Source organism: Saccopteryx leptura, chromosome 3 (assembly GCF_036850995.1).
Source record: "Saccopteryx leptura isolate mSacLep1 chromosome 3, mSacLep1_pri_phased_curated, whole genome shotgun sequence".
Lineage (NCBI taxonomy): Eukaryota > Metazoa > Chordata > Mammalia > Chiroptera > Emballonuridae > Saccopteryx > Saccopteryx leptura.
The window spans coordinates 253,320,136-253,340,224 of NC_089505.1; the positions used below are offsets into that span (position 1 = coordinate 253,320,136).

The window sequence follows — 20,089 nt, forward strand, 5'->3', positions numbered from 1 at the left end:
TGTTTAGTGCCTGCTTACCACCTTCAAAATATAAAGGCCAGACCTCTTAATGTGAGATCCAAGGCCTTCCTAGATGTGCCCAATCAAACTCTCTACTCTTGTGTATTGCTATTCCTTGCCTGAGTGTACACTTTAGATCTATACTCATATCCTATGCTACTTCTCACCTCCCCATCTCTGCTGCTCCATCTGCTTTTTATGCCCTTGACTAACTCCTATTTACCCTAAGATCCATTAACACCTCCCTGACTACTTTTATACTAGGCCAGGCTATGTCTGTGTCCATTGTCACCCCATGTATGTCTCTATGACTGGTAACCTGTTGCATCAGTGATGCAATGATGAGTTGGTCTTCCTGTGTATGTCTAGTGGAGTGCTACTTGTTATGCAGTAGGTGTTGTAGATGGATTGGAGAGTCTCCATGATTGGAAGTAGGGAGCTGGATTGTTGTAATAATCAAAGTGAAAGAGGTTTAGGGTCTTGACTAGGATTGTGATGGGGAAAATGGAGAGGAGGAAACATATCTGACAAATATTTAAGAGAGGAAATTGACAGGACTTTATGTCTGGTGAGAAAAAGGGAGAGAGGAGATACAGCAGGTCCTCGGGGGATGACAATCTTGACATATGACGTTTCGAATTTATGACACTCACTCCCATAAAATCTTTAAAAAATTGAGATGTGACTTTCGGCTTATACCAATAGCGTTGTGCTTACGGACTACATGGACAAAGTAGTTTGGTTTCGTGCTGTGGAAGAATATACAGTACAGTGGGCAGTACAGTAGATTTATGTCCTTTTTCTGTGGCTTTGTTGTGTTTTTATGTTCTAGATTATGATTTTACAACTGTGTTAGGATAGTAAGTGACTTAGGCTAGGATGTGTTTCTACTTACATCAAAATTCAGGTTACATCACTGTCATAGGAACGGAACTGTGTTGTAAACAAAGGACCCCCTGTACTTTGAATCTTAGATTTCCAGCGTAGACACTGGGGTTACCTTTTGGGGCCTTAACCATATTTAAGCATTCAGGAGGAGGGGAAGATTTAAGGAGTATATGATTAGGACAATTTAAGGTGTGTTGTGAGTTGGAGATGCCTTTATGATATCCAGTGCAGATGTCTGAATAGGTAATGGGATAGAAACAGACTAGTTATATACTTTTATTGTTCAAACCAGGACCCTTTTGAGATTGAAACAGGGTGCTATTATTAATTATGCCAGGAGAAGCATAAACTAGAAATGACCTTGACAAACTGGGATACCCTGACCAGGTGGTGGTACAGTGGATAGAGCATTGGACTGGGATGCAGAGGACCCAGGTTTGAAATCCCAAGGTTACTGGCTTGAGCATGGGCTCACCAGCTTCAGCGTGGGGTCACTGACTTGAGTGTGAGATTATAGACATGACCCCATGGTCACTGGCTTGAGCTCAAAGGTCTCTGGCTTGAAGCCCAAGGTCACTGGCTTGAGCAAGGGGTCACTTGCTCTGCTGTAGCAGTCCCCTCTCCACCCCCCACCTCCATCAAGGCACATGTGAGAAAGCAATCAATGAACAAGTAAGAAGCCGCAACAAAGAATTGATGCTTCTCATCTTTCTCCCTTCCTGTCTGTTCCTATCTGTCCCTCTCTCTGTCTCTGTCACACACACACACACACACACACACACACACACACACACACACAAAGACAAACTGGGATATATGGTCTCTCTCTACATTTAAAGGTCAGATATGAAGCTTAAAGAGAAAGGTCTGAAATGTGGTTAATGATTTGTTCATCATTAGCATATATACCCTGAGAGTGGATAAGGTTGCCTATTAAGAGTTTATAGGATAAGAAGAGAAGGAACAAAAATAAAACCATAGCAAATAGACATTTAGATATTAGATAATAATTATCAGTTGGCAATTTTTCTTCAAAACAGTTATGTCTCCAAAAATTACTAAAGATTGTGATACCAACCACCCATACCCCCTACTCACCTCCAAAACCCTGTCTGATCCCAAATTGCTACCTAAAGTGATTTTTTAAGAGCTGAGAACTATGAGTGTTTTATGAGCCTGACCTGTGGTGGTGAAATGGATAGAGTGTCAACGTGGAACGCTAGGGTGACTGGTCCGAAGTGCTGGACTTGCCTGGTCAGGCACATACAAAAACTGTTGGAGAAGCAACTACGAATTTATGCTTCCCGCTTCTCCCCTACTGCCTCTTTCTCTCTCTCTCTCTCTCTCTCTCCTCTCTCTAAAATAAATAAAATCTTTAGAAAAGAAAAGTTGAGAACTATAAGTTTATACGATGGGTGGAAGAAGAGGAACGAGCAAAAACAACAACAACAACAAACAAAAAACTACAAGTGTCCAGAGAGATAAGAACCAGGACCCTCTAGTTAGATCAAAGTTACTGAAATGTTTGGAGGCAGTCAGTAATGTCAATGTCAAATGCTACAGAAGAGGCTCAGTAATATAAAGAACAGAGAAGCGTTCATTGGGCTTGGCATTTACGGGGCACTAGTGCTCTTTTCTAGGGGTGGTCAATATAGGCCTCCTGCAGAAGCCAGAAGAAGTAGGAGGGACTGAAGTGTGGAGGGTAAAGGCAGGAGTTGCCACCAGCATTCCTGCAGGATTGAAGTAGGGAGGATTGTTCTATGTTTTAAAAGTGAAGATAGTGTTGAGTTTGAGTCTGATTTATTGACTGCAGGAAGGAGCCAGTAGAGAAGGCAAGGCTGAGTATATAGGAGAGGGTGGAAATACCAGGCTGCGGTCATATTTACGCTATTTTTCTAGGGCCCATTTTCTTGTCAGGAGTACCTGAGCTATACTAGAGTTGAATGCCACCAATTCATTTCAGTTGGAGTCACTTTGACTTTGAAAACCGTCATTCAGATGTCTTTCTATTTGGTTAGTTTGCATTTTTTTGTTTTTGTTTTTGTTTTCACTATAGACTCAAGATGGGAGCCTTTGAGGAGAATATAAATTAATCTGCATTAATTTGCAGAAATGTCACTGGTAAAGTGTTACTAACCCTTCAATCTAGATTTATGGGGTGATATAATATATCCTTGTTGATAGATTTAGAAACATACTACAGATGAACATATTCCTTTCAATATTTATGTGTGTGTTTACATGGTATTGTGTGTATTAGAGGGCTTTAAAAGTGAGCTTTAAACTGAGAATTGATTTTTTTTTCCTTGAAACACTCGATTAAGGAAAAAAAAAAGTTAATTTTTGGAATAGAAACTGTTCCATTTTCTGATCTGCTACCTCATAGTAAGAAATTAGTGGTAAGGTTAACTTCCTCCGAGAGAAGAAGGCAAGGACACTCTCAAATGGAAAAGAGAGGTTTAATTGCTCTGCAAAGGCCCAAACATGCTCTGAAAAGTAAAGATTTCAGGCTTAATGTGCAGGGAACAAAAGGCCGTTGTGAACTGTGTACAAGAGTTGGTGAGAGTTTGTATTCTGCCCCTTTTTTCTGTGGGAGTTATTTCCTGTTGTTGACTAGCGTTCTTTATTTAGAACCACCTAGCTTCAGAATGCCTGCTAGCGCAGAAAAGCGTGTATTTAAACATAGGCTTATTTCAAGACTATCTCTGAGAAAAAGTCACACTGCCCATGCAACTGGGACGACCTCACGTTCCCAAATGTCAAGGAAGTAAAGATGGTTGTGGGCTTTATTCCTATGATTCTTACAACAAAAGACATAAAATAGAAAAGAATCAAATTTATTTAGTGTAGCCTTCAGTGGTCACCTGAACACCAAGTGAAAAGATATTTCATGGGGGAAGGTGTGTTTCTGTTGTTGTTTTAATCAACAACAAGATTTCACTTTTTAGTGCTAAATGTGTTAATTGACAAAAAAGGAGTAAGAAGACTTCCATATTTTGTAAGGATGCAAGGTAGAAGTTAGCCCGGCAGATGAGAAGTGTGTCCAGACACAGGCTTTAAACCAGTTATTCTCCTAGTCTTGCCCTGTCAGCTGGGCTTCCTATTAAGAACTTCTGGTTACACTAGCATTATCATTGATCTTACAGTCCATTACTGAGAGAGAGAGAGAGAAGGAGAAAGAAGAATATATCAAAACGAGTGAAAGGAGTAAGTTATTACTGAAATAGTGAGAAATAAATAAATATATGAAATACAAATATTAGCCAATGCTTTTTTTAATAGATATTAGAATTTGTAGGAAAAACTTTATGAAGTTCTACTTCATGGAAATGATAGGGAAGAAAGAAAAAACATTTTTTAACCTGACGAAATCTAAAACAATAAATTCAAATTATTTATTACAACATATTTATTTGCTTTTCATGCTTTTTAAAAAGAAATTAAACATTATAGATAAAATAGAAGCCACTTGTGTATCTCCCCCAGAGTCCATCACCAGAGGTAACCACTTCCCTGAATATTTTTATCTCTAATGCTTTTGTTTTATCATTACATACATATGTATTTGTAAACACTTTATAGCAGTGTTTTGCATGTTGTAAAATATTTATATAATGATATTATATAGTATATATTTTATTCAATATAATGTTTTTGAGATTTAACTATGTTGATACTATATGGTGCCTTTAGTACCTCTTAACCACAACAGTTTTCAAGTATATCAATACAGTATATTTTCATCTTGATGATCATTAAGGTTTTTTCTAATTTTTAGCTATTACAAGCAAAGGTGCCACAAACATTCTTCTAGGTCTCCATGGGGGATAAAAAGAAGGGTTTCCTATAATTGTCTAATTACTATGCTATAAAACTTGAAACTAATATAAAATAATATTGAATGTTAACTATCATTGAAAATTAAATATAAATAAGAGTTTCTCTAGATTTTAGACTTAACCCTTCTCATCCGGAATTTCTCCAGAGAATTAAGCCCAATACCCTAATGCTTCCATTGTGTGTAATGAATTAACCTCTGGCCCCTAAGTGTAGAATGGGTCAAGTGTTGGGCTGGCAGCTACATGACTGATACTTGCTCCTAAGAGTGATTGTGCGAATCTCTAATTCTTGAGTTCAGTTGAGAGGCTTAAAAATCAGCTTTGAGCCCTGGCCGGTTGGCTCAGCGGTAGAGAGTGGGCCTGGTGTGCGGGGGACCCAGGTTCGATTCCCGGCCAGGGCACATAGGAGAAGCACCCATTTGCTTCTCCACTCCCTCCCCCTCCTTCCTCTCTGTCTCTCTCTTCCCCTCCCGCAGCCAAGGCTCCATTGGAGCAAAGATGGCCCGGGCGCTGGGGATGGCTCCTTGGCCTCTGCCCCAGGCGCTAGAGTGGCTCTGGTCGGGCAAAGCGACGCCCCGGAGGGGCAGAGCATTGCCCCCTGGTGGGCAGAGCTTCGCCCCTGGTGGGTGTGCCGGGTGGATCCCTGTCGGGCGCATGCAGGAGTCTGTCTGACTGTCTCTCCCCGTTTCCAGCTTCAGAAAAATACAAAAAATAAATAAATAAATAAATAAAATCAGCTTTGATGGGGAATGTACACCACAGAAATCAGCAAATGACTGCAGATAGGGCTTCCTTCCCCATCCCCCCCCCCCCCCCCCGACAGTTGTTAAATATTTGCCAGCACACCACTGGTTTTTAACTGTATGCCATCTTTGGGAGGATTGAAGAAGCAGTTTTCTGTAGGGCTTATTTTTTCATGGAACCCAGCTGAGAAAGACTGCATTTATGTGGGCAGGGTGTATACATCTCTGACTTTATTAGATAATACTAAATTATCTCCAAAGTGGACACTCTGATAGCTGTGAACTGTCTCTTTATAATTTGCATTTTTCTTGTTATGGTTGAGTATCTTTTCACGTTTGTTGGACATTTGAATTTCCTCTTTTACCCATTTTTCTATTGGGTTTATATGGCTTTTTAAAAATTGATTTAAGCCCTGGCCAGTTTGCTCAGTGGTAGAGCAGTGTCCCAGCATGTGGATGTACTGGGTTTGATTTCTGGTTGGGGCACACAGGAAAAGTGCCTATCTGCTTCTCTACCACTCCCCCACCTCTTTTCTCTCTCTCTCTCTCTCTCTCTCTTTCTCTCTCTCTCTCTCTTCCTCTCCTGCAGCCATGGCTCTATTGGAGTGAGATGGCCCCACGCACTGAGGATGGCTCCATGGCCTCCGCCTTCAGGTGCTAAGAAGAGCTCGGTTGCTGAGCAATGGAGCAATGCCCCAGATGGGCAGAGCATCATTCCCTAGTGGGCTTGCTGGGTGGATCCCAGTTGGGGCTCATGCAGGAGTCTGTCTCTGCCTCCCCTCCTCTCACTGAATTAAAAAAAAAATTGATTTAGAGGAGTTCTTTATTAACTTTGAATACCACTGATCTTTTGTTGATTGTATGAATCACATATATCATTTGATAGTCTTTATTGCATTTATCTTGTTTGTACTATATTATGTTTAATTTTCTAATGAATCAGAGTTATGGATCTTTTTCTTTATAGTTTGTGCATTGGGTGTCTTATTTCTTAATAGTCAGTCTGGGCAGGAAACAGAATTCCACTAAATGATTCAATTAAAGAGACTTTCATCAAGGGACTTTAACAGAGATGTGACAAAAGTTGAGGAATGGAAATCCAACAACAGCAGGAAGCTGTTACTCTCCTTGGGCTAAAGGGGGAAGAAGAGAAATGGTTTTGCTAGAATCCCTGAGAGTCGGTGGTCTGAAGCAGGGGCCACCTACAGGTAGAGGGATGTAGAGGGAGGGCTACTGCCAAAACAAGGCTGGAAGCAGAAGGAAATGCCCCAGCCTCTTTCCTTTCTGACCCACTGATCTCTTTGTGGTACTTTCCTTTTCTGAATCCAGTTTGAAGCTAGTTGGCAAAGGAGGAGTCAACATTTCAAGGCACAGGGCAAAGCAGAGGCAAGTGGAGAATGAATCTTAGGAGACAAACAATAATCACACATTCCTTACCCTGATGCCACAAACATATTTTCCTGTATTCTCTCTTAGGAGTTTAAAGTTTTGTTTTTAGAAAAATGTTAGATCTCTAACTTTATTTTATTTTTCATTCAGGTAATCAGGTGACCCTTAGCCATTTATTGAATAATCAACCTATTTTTTTCCCACTGATCTGTAATCTTACTTGTCATATTTTACACTTCTATATATATAAGGTCTACCGGAAAGTTCTGTCTGTTTCTATCACAACAAGTTTCGACACATAAGCACATGTTTATTTGGCGCATGTGTGCCTCTCTATTTTTATCACTTAATGTATACATACTGATGTAGCAAATTAACTAAAACAAAGTTGATTCCCGTTAGTCTTATGTGTGAAGCGATAGTGTACCCATGGCTACTGATAAAGTTCATTTACTCCACTGTATTGTATATGAATTTCAACAAGGAAGAAATGCTACAGAAGCATGTAGAAATTTATTGAAAGTGTTTGGTGAAGGTAGAGTTTCTGATAGGACATGCAGAAGATGGTTCGAAAAATTCAAAACAGGTAATTTTGACCTTTCTGATAAGCCACGTTCTGGGCATCCATCTTTGATCGATGACAATGTTGTTAAGACCATGTTGGAGCAAGATTCTTTTCTGACAACACCGGAGACCGCAGAAAGGCTTAATTCAGCTCAGCAAACCATTTCAGACCATATTCGGAAGATAGGATTGGTGTGGAAATATATTATTTAATAAAGTTTATTGACGGTAAGAAAAATTTGTATTTTGTTTTATTCCAAAAATGGACAGAACTTTCCGGTAGACCTTATATATATGTGTGTGTGTGTGTGTGTGTGTGATCTATTTCTACACTCTCGATTCTGTTCTGTTGACCTATTTATTTATCCCTATGCTAACACCACTCTGTTCTAATTACTAGAACTTCATAATAAGCTTTGATAACTGATAGGACACATTCCCCATCTTGTTCTTTAAACTCGTAATAGCTATATTTTGCCCTTTGCTATTTCAGATGAATTTCTGGATTTGCTTTACCGGGTTCAGTTAAAAAAAAAGATATTTAAATTGGAATTGCATTTAATTTATTGATGAATTTGGGAGAGAATTGGTATTTATATAGTCTTAAGTATTCTTATTTATAATTGGTATGGATCCCCATTATTTCCAATCCTTTCATCTCATGAACTTTTAGAAAGAGTTCTATTTTATCACTTTTCACTTTTGGCTATAACATGAAAATAGTAATTCTGGAGTCTTTATTTTTAGAGCTGTTAATTTTTATCACTAAAACTAAAAGCCTGATGTCTAACAGTTTTAAAGTGGTAATAAATCAAAATGGATTGAAAAAGAACATCTGATTCATTGAATTTTTTTTCTATCTTTTTGTAATTGTGGCATTAATTTCTTAAAGAAAGTTAAAAGGAAATATAAATGGTGTTGAAATTATCAATATTATTCCCACAAAAGCTATTTATCTGTCGCCCCAGTATGGACGGTGCTGCACTTTGTGTGATGAGGACAAATGAATCACAGTTGTCAAAGAAGGGAATCTGGCACTTTTTAAGTGAGATTTTAAAATTTGATGTGACTCTTTCACATGTGTGTTTTCTTTTAAAAGAATCATCTTTGGGGATGATTAAATACATGCATTGTTTAAGCAAACAGTATCATAGAGTATATATTTATTTATAACAAAACAGAATGGCAGTGGGCGTCCAGGCTATAGATGATATTCTCGTGGTATTTGCTGACATCCACTCGCCTTTCTAAATTTGGCATTACAGATTCAACTTCTGTTTTTAAAAAGGGAAGTTACATATAGCTCATTCACACTATTATTTTCTCCATAAAAGCCAGTTTCTCTGATAATTGCCCATTTAAGGAGTTTCATATAACTCAAATAGGACTTCTCTAAGACAACAGTTTTGAAACAAATAGTATTTAGCAAGATTAAATCTTTTGTTCAATATTGAAATCATGTGTAGCAATGTTGGCTGACTACACAAGTGTTTATCTGAGATACTTGCTGTAATTTCTTTCTACTTGACATTGCTCTGTGCATTTCTGAAATTTTAAATAAAAAATTTAATTTAAAGTAAGGGACTAGTATTATTGAACAGTTGAATATTTTTGGAAAAGTTTTGTTTATTCTGGCAACAGGCCATAAAAGAAAAAACAGTTTTACGCTGGTGACTAAAAGAAACGGTAAAGTCTACACCATCTTGCCTAAGTGTTACCTCTCCTTCAGAAAACCAATAAAAATGCAAAGTGGCAAAGAGCTGATTCATTTTTATTTATATACTATATTTACATTGAATATGTGTTCTGTCCACATGTTTATTTTCTAATGAAACTGCAGAACCTGAACTAAGAGACAATTTCCAGACATCTATATACACATTAATACTTTGAAACTTTTTAAATTCTTAAAGTAGAATTTTTATAGCTAGGATCAAAAAATAATTTAAGTATATAATTTATATTACCCAAATCACCATACTTCTCTTAGATGATCTTGGTACTCATACAGGTGATTTAAAGGTATAGTATAGTCATAGATAGTATAGACATGCAAATATGTATAGCAGAAAATAGAATTTAGTCTCTAGCCAGTCATATAAATTTGCTTGGTTTTGAAACATAAAAACAGCTGGCAATAGAATAGTACTTTTTTAAAAATTATCTCTCCTGTCATCATTTTAACAGGTTTTCCTAGAAATTAATATTGGGTGATGATATTCAGAACACCTTTGATTATTGGCATAGTTTTGTATTCCATGACCAAGAGGGCATGAAAGTGATAAAGGTAATAAATGGTCATTGGAACCATTCAAGTCATCATTTGAAAATTTGGAAAGGCAAAATTTTTTTCCAACTTGCAATTATCAAATGCTGTGTACTTTTAACTATGATTTAACTAAGACTATTAAAGTGAGAAGACAAAACCTTCATAAAAAAGTAGATGGTGGGAAATTATAGCAATAATTTGTTTATCTGCATGGTTGTTCCCCCAATAGTGAGGCTGTATAGTTTAACTCTTAACAGTAAGTACTTTGTGAGTGCCCAGTAGTTCTTTTTCACTGTTAAATCTAAATGACATGTTTAAAAAATGCTGAAAAGCAGTTATAAGTACAATATTATATCACTCACAGTGACCTCTAATTATGAAGTTTCCTAAATTCTGCTTAAACAGTATATGTGAATAGTTATATGTATATACACACATGCATATTCATATTTTCATATGAATAAATATCACTCCATATTAACAAAAACTACTCTATCACATACTGTTCTAGAGGCCAAAGAGAGTGATAACAAAAATGACAGCTTTATGAGCCGTATTGGAAGTGAGTAAGGGGCTGGAAGGTTTTATTTTTGTTGATGTTGCAGCAGTTGTGGGTTGTTAATTCTGTTGGTCAAAATGTGATGCTAAACAAGCCAAGAACAGTCAGGGTTGGAGTTCTTCATGTAAGAAATAGAATTGTTATTTCATGACTCTAGTGTAGCGTTGAAGCAAAGCGGTATCCAGATCCTGGCACAGCCCCTACCCTCCTGGTGATCTCTGCATGTTGACGCTATACTTCCTGTCTGTCTATAAAACATCCTCCCCCTCTTGAGGAGTTCATACTTTTCTAAGGCACCCAGCTTGAATGTTTCCTGCTGCTACAAAAAAAACTTCAATGAACATTAGAAATCTCAGAGTTGCCAGATCTTCTTTGTCTCTTTGTCCCTGGGAGTCATCTTGATAAAGGAAGAGTTCAATTGGCAGGTCCTTCTGTTGACTAATCTGTAGGATGTGGGAAATAGTACCTGTCCTGCCTATGGTACAGGGAAGATGTTATGAAGAGCAAACAATTGAATCCATATGAAAATGCCCTATAAACCATCCTGCTTCTATACAAATGTTGGGGTTGGGGGCTATTATAGATTTAACAGCTAGGTGACTTGAACCGTAGTGGGTAACAAAGCCGGCAGAATATGGGTAGGACTACTCAAATCTGTCTTCTGGATATGACAAATAATTCAAAGAGGATATCCCATTGAAGAGAGTATATTATCATTATTTGTACTTCTACTCCTTTCTTTTAGAAATGTGTGTGTATGAGGTTGTTTTTATGGTCTTCCAATGAGCCAATTATCTCATTTGAGCCCTAAAACTCTTCCATGAAGGGAGTAGTCACTTTTCATAGCCTCCTAGCCCTGAGAATGGGCTATAGAAATCTTTGAACCTGATCTCCTTTTGTGGGGTGTGGAAGCAACCCCCATGATGTCCAGGGTCTGTTCAACCTCACTGCTGGCTGTAGCTGAGGAACTATACCCCAAATCCCCGACCACAAAACTGCACTATTTTCACTGGAACCCGTGCTGGTCCTAAATCCATGTGACAGCAGATTAAGAAACTAAAATATCAATTGAGTGTTTTATTTGTACAAGATCTTCAAGCTCCTACACCTGGCCCCTTTATCTCACTAAGCTGGTTGTCAGGGACAAGGAAGATATGGAGGCTGTGTGATTTCTAACATCCATTGAAGTTTTCTGTGTAAGCCAGGAGTGTCAAATATCTTGAGAAGAGTATGAACTCCTCAAGAAGGAAGGATGTTTTATAGACAGGAAGCACAGAGTCAACATGCAGAGAGGCTACCAGGAGAGCAGTGCTGTGTGGGGAACTGGGTACAAGGAGACATGTCTCTCAGAAGTGACCTCTAGTCTTAATGGAGCAGCATGGGGCAGGGAAGGAACACAGGAGTTGTCAACAGGAAAGGCCTTCACTTTTCAGTTGGGGAGAGGGTGAAAGCAAAAGCTTGGGTCTTTAAGAAGGGCTGCTGCAAATTGGACCTCACAGTTTACCTGAGGATTTTTTTATTTTTTATTTTTTTACAGAGAGAGGGATAGGCAGGGACAGACAGACAGGAACGGAGAGATGAGAACCATCAATTGTTAGTTTTTCGTTGCACGTTGCAACACCTTAATTATTCATTGATTGCTTTCTCATATGTGCCTTGACCACGGGCCTTCAGCAGACCGAGTAACCCCTTGCTCAAGCCAGCGACCTTGGGCTCAAGCTGGTGAGCTTTTGGTCAAACCAGATGAGCCCTTGCTCAAGCTGGCGACCTCGGGGTCTTGAACCTGGGTCTTCCGCATCCCAGTCTGATGCTCTATCCACTGCGCCACCGCCCGATCAGGCTACCTGAGGATTTTAAGGGAAAACAGTGGCAAATGGAATAGGAAGAAAGCTAATGCCCAATAGAAGCCATCTTCTCTAGTAAAGATTAGAAGGGACTAATAAAATACTAGAAAAATAAAAAGGTTTTAAAAGTATTTTCTTCAAATATTATCAAGCTTTGGTTTCAAATTTACATATTGTCAGGTTTTTAAAAGCAACAAAGGCATATCTCTAACAGAAGAACAGCCCTTTCACTCGAAATGTAATGGGTGTCATTGCAAAGCAGTCCAGTAACAATAAGGGAAGCTTTGCAAAAGCAGTCCTTCACTGGAGTTGAAGTTCTACATGAAGTGTGACTTCAGGGAGAAGCAGGGTAATAAACCTGACAAAAGCAGATGGAAGAAGAGATGAAGAGTTTGCAGAAGCAGATGACTTCACTTTCTCCATTGGTACAATGAAGTCTTAACTTGCTAGTGGATGAAAAGCACTGACCCCATCTGTGCTGTCTTTGTGAGAGTCTTTAGTTCCCTGAATCATCATATCTTGTAGCAACTCCTTGATTATCAGGTAGGTGATGTGACTTCCAGAACTTTTTTTGAAGATTTATTGACAGTTTTCAGTTATCAGTGAATGAGAAGTTCACATTAAGTTAGGATCTCTGTATTTTCCATAAAAAGGTTTTTCCACAGTTGGTGTATACATTGTGTTTAATAACTGAAATGTTTACCCTCCACCCTTTTTTGCCATAAGACCAATATTTCCAAGTTATGTAGGTGGGCAATTACTACCAGTATTTCATATGGACCTGGAAAGGTAATATAGAATAAAGGCAAAAAAAAAAAAATTAAAATATGAAACCGTTTTAAAGTCTTTGTTTTTCCATTTATATAGCCAGCTTTTCCTTGTGTCATTTCTTTCATGCATACTAATTAAGTGCTAAAAGTGGCCTTCAGTTAGTGCAATAGACTAGTATTTTGCAAGATGTAAAAGCACAGAAACTTTCAAGAGAAGCAGTGAAGTGCAAACTAGTACCAGAACTACAAAGCAGTGCTGAGAAGTACCTCTGAAATTAAACTCAGGAGTATTTTTAAAAATTACCGTCACAATTTTATACTTAGAAAAGAAATGTTTCCTTTCTTCCTAAACAGGTATGTTCCTGATAGTTAAATGTGAATGACTGGCCTAATCTCTTTCTTTAAAAAAAATTGTTTTTTTCCTTTGTTAATTTTTAAAGACTTTATTTATTCATTTTAGATAGGAGAGAGAGAGAGAGAAAGAGAGAGAGAGAGAAGGGAGGAGCAGGAAGCATCAACTCCCATATATGCCTTGATCAGGCAAGCCCAGGGTTTTAAACCAGCGACCTCAGCATTCCAGGTCGACGCCTTATCCACTGCGCCACCACAGGTCAGGCTTCATTTATTGATTTTTAGAGAGAGGAAGAGGGGGGAGAGAGAGAGAGAGAGAGAGAGAGAGAGAGAGAAAGTGGGGAGGGGTAACAGGAAGCATCAACTCATAATAGTAGCTTCCTGTATGTGCCTTGACCCGGCAAGCCCAAGGTTTCGAACCATTGACCTCAGTGTTCCAGATCGACACTTTATCCACTGCGCCACACCACAGGTCAGGCTGGCCTAATTTCTTATATGTGCAAGTGAGAGGGAGAAACTCGAAACTCTAAATCCTGCGGGCAGGATTATTTTAAATGGGCTTTGATATGTCCCAAAGAGCTAAAGAGCAAAAGTGACACTTTACATGCTCATTTGCTAGGAATAAACAGTTTTTTAAAAATCATTCCATTGCATACTGAAAAGGGAGTTCACTTCAGAAGTCCTCTGAGTGCCTTTCCTTATCCTCCTGGACTTGAATTCCCAGGACCAGCCTGTGGGACTCACTTCATGGGGGGAAGGGAGGGGTTGGTGAACCACCTGGTGTTGGACCACATGAGCAGCTGTTGGAGCTGCCACTTCTTGCTTTGACTTCTTAGTGAAAGATGCCAGAATCTAAAAGTGGGGGAAGTGGGACTCATTTATAACATGTGCACTGATGAAATATTACAACCTTCAAAAATGTGGAAAGGTGAAAACTATTTCACCCCGAAACTCAGGTTGCTTCCTAAGAATGCAAACCTTTGCTGGGCACGTACAGAACAAATGCTTTATCAGAATCATGTGTCCCCTCTGGAGACATAAAAATGGTCACTTTGATCTTCGTTCTTTTGTACAGGAATACTGCATTTGGGAATCCATTTGCTAGAAAACATCCAAGTGTCACAAAAATTCTGCAAGTCTAACTTGCTGCTAACTTCAGTTCATAAATAAGAATTTAAATTCATTTTAAATTCAACAGAGTCTCTGACCTCTGCTACAGAGATATATCACAGGAAGAGATTATCGAAGCTTCTAATTCAATGGCTTCTCCTTAAAGTAAGCGCTGGAAGTATAAGTAAGTGGGTGGTTAGGAAACTGTTAGTAGTTAGTGTCGTCTCTAAAAGGCAGATCTCTGGAAATGAAAAATATCTTGTCTTCCCAGCAAAATATTTGAATGCTGTACCACCCAGGCACAAACTGAGGAGGACCTGCCCAGGGCCCTGAGCACTACTTCCATGATGTGTAATTTGGAACACCATTATAATGAGACTTTCCAAAGATATCCATGAATAATTAGCTTTTGGCATTGGTTGTACTTAAAGAAACATCTGTATGAAGTTTTAATTATACTGGGGACTCAGTGTAATTTTTTCATTGCCTTAAAGATAAAACAAGAAACATTGTCTCCTCTACCAACATTTTAGCCCAGGTTTAATTTCAATAAGATCATCAGCTTAATTGAAAATAAATCATTAGAGAACAGTTCAAATAGGTCTAATCTTGTTTTGATGTTAACGATTTATAATCTTCTCTATGTTAGGTCTTAAAGCTTTATTATCCTTACATATAACTGGCATAGTGGACAATTAAACATGGAAGTGATCTGAGATGATATTGTTTGGGTAGGCAGCTAAAATTTTAAGGTGCCTGAATTAACTTTTTGTAACATTTTGCACTGAACTCGAATGTAATTTTTTAAATAAAATTTTTATTTTCCAGAAGAGCTGTCTCTCTTTTTTCCAGTACTTTTACATCTGCATCATTTAGGCATACACCCAACCTCTCCCAACTAGTATAAATTTCCCTGCTAAATATAAGTACTTCAAAGTAGAAGCTTTCTTCAGGAGAAGGTAAAGGCTATCAACATGAAACTTCTGGGCAGAGGACGGAGCCTCCGGCCCCCCTGCGTCTTGAAGCCTGGCTTCCCTACTTGCGTGGGCTCTTCCAAGACCAGCGGGCGGGCAGGCGGCCGGCTGCCGGGTCTGCACCTCGGCCCAGCCTGGCACGAAGGCTGCAACTCGGTTCCTTTCGTCCTGCTCAAAAAGCGCTGTTGACTTGGTGACCCATTTCGAATGCTGGGCCGAAGCCACTACGCGAAAGTGGCATTTTCTATCCCCGGCTCCTGCTGGAGCCCCCATCTTGCCATAGGAATATCTTTGCTGGTGACTGGTGAGTCCTCAGACGGGGGCGTCGCGGAGTGTCCCAGCTGCAGGCACTGCCTCCCGCGCCCTCCCGGGACTCCCGTCTCGAAAGCCCAGTGGCAGCGTGTACGCCGCACCTCGGGGTCGGATTTTTGCCCCCACCACCACCCCGCGGGACCCTGCCCGCCCTGCTGACCGGCCCCAAGTTGCCGAATAGCTCAGATGCTTGTCATATTTGCGGTCGCACCACTCTGCCCGCTGTGCGCGCGCTGCACTCGCTGCCGCCTTTTGTCACTAGCCGTTCCGTCATTTGCATGAGTCTTTTCTAGAGTGTGAGGGGATTATTGGTGGTTAAGTAGTGGTCCCCTGGCCGGAGTGTCTCCTTGTCTCTCCCTTCCTAGTTGAGCCTTAGGAGAAAAGAAAGGGCACGCCGGCCGGAGAAGAAGCCGTGGGCCGCGCTGCCACCCGGCGTCTCCGGAGCTCCGCCTGCTTCTTCCTGCTCCTCTGGCTGCCGGGGCCGATCGGCATTTATCGCGCCTCCCGGGACCGCCGGGGGAGGGGGCGGGGCCGGGCCGGGGGGCGGGGCGGGCGGTGGAGGGCGGGGCCTCGGAGCCCGGGGCCGGGAGCTCGCGGGAGGCTCGCTGGCCGCACGTCACTCCTGCACAGCAAGTGCTGGAGCACAAGCTGCCGCTCGCTCGGTCAGGACGCCCCCCTCCGCCCGCCTCCCGCTTCCTCCTCCACTGCCTGCCTGCCTGCCTGCCGCCGCCGCCTCCACCATTGTATAATGTTCCGAGCGCTCAGTCAGGGGACGGCGGAGTCTTAGCTTCAGTCTCGCCTCCTGCCCGCTCCCCGGCGCCACCCTCGGGCCCCCGGAGCTGGGCACTCCGCATGGAGCGGGAGTAGCTTGAGGAGTGGGCAGAAACCCCTCCTGATGCGTTAGTTCCCAGGTGGAGCTGTATGTGGTAAGTTCTCCCGGCGCCGGGCTGGAGGGGATCCCCCGATGCTCTGGGCTCCGTTGGCCGGGGGGCGGCGTTGGGACCCGGTCAAGGGCCGGGAATGCCTAGAGGGCGGAGGAGGGCCCCGGGTGGCCGGGAGGGTCGCGGGAGCCTCCGCTAGAGGGACCTGGGCTGGAGCAGGTACCGGAGGAGAGCTCCCGCCGGTGTTTCCCGGCCCGACGTCCTTGGACGCCCGGGGCGCGGGCCGGGGACCCCCGGCGTACGAGGGCAGATCTGCTGGGGGGAAGGGCAGGGGACTAGCAGTCACAGACCGGGGTCAGGAGGGGGTCGGGAGCTAACCCGAGCCCAGTGGTGAGGCCGAGGGAGCTTGGCGCTGTCGCTTTTTACAGCTGGGATGTGTGTGCGTGTTGTGTCGGTTGTGTTGTTGTGAACCTGCAAGACTTTTTTTTTTTTTTTTTTAAGGCTCAGATTGCTGCCGCGAAGGCTGCTTCACTTTTGAGTTCCGTGCCCGGGTTTGCATCCAACTTGCTATGGTGTGTTTTTGTGAGTTTTCTTGTGTTTTTAGCTTAAAAACATCCCTCTCCACCCTCTTTTCGCCCGTGAGCGAATGAATTGATTTTGCATATACGTGTATATTAAAATTAATGTCTCATTGGTTTTTAAGTTAGAAATCTACAAGTCATCTTGGTGACCGCCTATGACCGAAAGGGTGGGGGCGGTGGGGAGCCAGCTGTCCCAAGCCTTGGACTTTGTACCATTAAGACAGGGTGCTGTAAGAGGGCCATTGCATGGAGAGAAAATCATAAATTGTTCTTATGTTTTTCCTTGGTCATTAGTTATCTTACCTTTAGCAGAAGTAATTGTAATAGACTGAGATGGGAGTAGGGTTTGGGGTTCAGTCTTAAGTTTCACAAAAAGATTAGATACAGTTTGTTTTTAGAATACCATAATTTTTTGCTTTAACATTGGGTAGTTTCCGGATGTTTCAGGAGGTGGAAAGTTAAGTTTTTGCAGGCACTGAATGGGGAAGGGCAGTCAACAGGGTGAGACATCCAGACTCAGACGACAGCAGTTTTTATTTGAATTGAGCAGTCCCAGTTGGTCTTAAGGAAGATATTACATAAATGTTTTCAAGCTTTGTTCATGAAATATGCTTTTTGATTTCTCAATATGTTAAGAAATGTCTATAATATGTGCAAAGAGCCTAGAAGTTGTAGTAGCCAGTTGGGTCCCTGAGGCCTTAAGTGCTCAAAGTAGCCTTTTATAATTAGGGACTTGTCTCTTACAAGAGTGAAGTGGGCTCTTGGCTCCACTCAACCCCTGGAAGACAGTCCACCTGAGAGCCTTTGGGTGGTTTTGCTTATGGGGGGGGGGGGGCTCTTTCAGCTAAACAGAAGGCATTGCTTACCCTGAGAGCTCCTCCCATTCCTCCCCCTTTTTATAGCAGTCTATTCTGATTTGAGTGTGCTAGGGTGTGCTGTGAGGATGAAAATACCCATCCTGAGATCCCAGCTTCTGGCATGAGCAAGAATAGCTTGTTCGTGGATCTCTGCTTTCCTGTTCATTTTATCAATGTCTTCTTTGAAAAAAAAAAAATGTGGGAGAAATGTTAGCAAGTTTTCCTTTTGCTTCATTGATTTACTTAGAGGTATTATATGTTAATGTAAAGTTTTTGATGTTGGTCATCAAGTTTGGCAAGTAAAAACAATTTTAACTTCTTTCTCCTGCTCCTAATTAAAATGTGTATAGTCATGTTGCTCTCAGATGAAAAATCTTATGAAATGGATTTTGACAGCCTTTTTGTTTGTTATAAAAACCGAGCTCTGTTCCTTGCTTTATTACAACAGGTAAATGAGAGGACTCACATTTTATAATACCAATCAAGTATAGAGAAGAGGTGTCCTAGGGAACAGTTTTATTGTCAGGCAAGTGTCACAGCTTCTTAAGTAACAGCTGCTCAAGCTTGTTTCCCTTTAAGAACTGAGAGAAGGATATTAACTTAGATTTAGAAAATCTTTAGATTTCTATTTGGTGAATTGCCCCCCTTGAAAATTTTTTTTAATCTAATACAAAGCTAAAATGTGAACTTTACCCAGTTACCATGTAATGAACATAGTAAAATAGTATCTATTTTAACTGAAAACTTACTCAAATTTGTGTAGCAACTGATAGCTTTTGGCATCCACTGTTTTAAACAGTGATCCAATGGCCGAATAAAAATTACAACGCTACTTTAGAAAATGCACACCTGCATAAAACAGATCAAAAAGGTATAAGGGGAGGTGGAAGATAGATAAATATATACATACATACAAATACTTAAAGATCTTTTTGTCAGGAAATAAAATAGCAAATTACAAATTATCGGTATTAAATTATACTAAAAGTTTACCCTCGGCCAAAACATTTTACACTTTAATAGCCAAGAAGGGTAAAAGCTACACTAGAAACTTTTAAAGGGTTTTTGTTTTTTGCTGTAGTTTCTTGTTTAAGAACACTAGTAAAAGCATGAAGCTTTATCTTATATTTCATTTATATCAGAAAAATCAAGATGAATGTCAATATTATATCTGGATTAAAATATGTATAGACAAATATGGTATTTAAGAATGTGGACTTTAACTCACTTGTAGAATTTTTTTAAAACTTTGCTGCTACAGAAATTTCATGTTTACCATTATGGCATATCCTATAGGAAATAGCTATAGTTGCATTAATTTCTTGGCAAAGGAGAGACTGACTTTCTCTTTGATTATCGAGTCTAAAGATCAGGTATATACTAAAGGCACCATAGGGCAAACTCCAGTTTTATGTAAAAATGGCCTCACAAAAAGGGGAATAGCCACCATTGTAGGTGTTTCCATTTATTAATATTGACTAGCAGAACATAAAAATCTAAAAATGCAGTGGTCACTCACTGCATGTGCACAAATCACGTATTTTCTACCCACTGTTAATAAACATTCCTTAAACAATTGACAGACACCCACAAGCCAGGTCTCCAACTCAAGTGTGTGGATATTTAATTTAGTTTTAACATTTTGAAGAAAACGGCTACTAACCAAAGTTGGCATGTCTTTTAAAAAGAAAATGTTGTCTCCAGTGGCCAGTGCAATTAGTATTAAAGGACAACTTCTGCCCTCTGTGCAGATGCTGGGAAACCCTGTGAACAGAACTGTCCCCTGGAGCGCCCATTACTCATTGTGTGGAGCACTATGTGGCAGTTCATTCTTTGTATGAATCTGTGAATGGCATATGTCAGGCCAATAAGACAACATTCCTGTTCTGGGTAGTAAATAGACGCCTTGTTTTTGTTGTTGTTGTAGTTGTTTTTTCTTGAAAATCATGAGACAAAACATGGTTGACTATCTAAAATTATTTTGAAATGCAAACAAAAATTGAAAAAATAAAAGCAATATCTTTGAAAACATATGATTTCTAATAGGGCAAAACAGATGGCCTGTCTTTTAAAATAAGCGTCTCATACAGGCAGGGCAAACTCCCTTTTGGAAATTCTGCTCTCTTTGTGGTCTGAGGGCCTCTATAGCTGGAAAGGC

General features: G+C 40.6%; 1 protein-coding gene across 5 annotated transcripts in view; it reads left to right on the forward strand.

The window, feature by feature from the left end:
- Positions 1 to 20,089, forward strand: part of SERTAD2 (SERTA domain containing 2) — a 127,068-nt gene that overhangs the window by 88,032 nt on the left and 18,947 nt on the right. For 3 of the 5 annotated variants that reach the window (XR_010750421.1, XR_010750420.1, XM_066378147.1), the window contains exons 1-2: positions 16,234 to 16,538; positions 16,995 to 17,065. The exons of 1 other annotated variant lie outside the window; for it this stretch is intronic. The gene's annotated coding sequence lies outside the window, so the exon portion shown is untranslated. Of the gene's footprint in view, positions 1 to 16,233; positions 16,539 to 16,994; positions 17,066 to 20,089 lie in introns of those variants that run through there. One more of the 5 variants, XM_066378148.1, reaches the window with a different exon arrangement.